The following is a 317-nucleotide window of genomic DNA, read 5'->3' as shown; positions in this document are numbered from 1 at the left end:
CGGGCTGGAGGAGGGGGCTGGCGGGGAGGTGCTTCCGGGGCAGCCGGACCCCTCCCCCGTCCCTCCCCCTCCCCTCGGCGCCCTCCCCCCTCCCTCCCGCGAGTCCCTCGTTTCCTGCCGGCGCCCGTTGCCATGACGACGCTGCTGCCAGGCCTCCGCGCTTAGGCCCCGGGGTTTTTTGTGTTTTTTTTCCCCTCTCTCGCTCTTTCTCCTCTTTTTTCCCCTTCTTTCTCTCCGAGTTCTGCTCGCCGGTGGGAGGGACGAAACGGAGAAAGTGCTGGCCTCTAGCGGGGAACTCACCTCTCACAGAGAGGTAG

This window comes from Monodon monoceros, unplaced genomic scaffold, assembly GCF_005190385.1.
Source record: "Monodon monoceros isolate NGI ecotype Baffin Bay Population unplaced genomic scaffold, NGI_Narwhal_1 Super_Scaffold_6, whole genome shotgun sequence".
Lineage (NCBI taxonomy): Eukaryota > Metazoa > Chordata > Mammalia > Artiodactyla > Monodontidae > Monodon > Monodon monoceros.
This window is presented reverse-complemented; position numbering follows the sequence as displayed.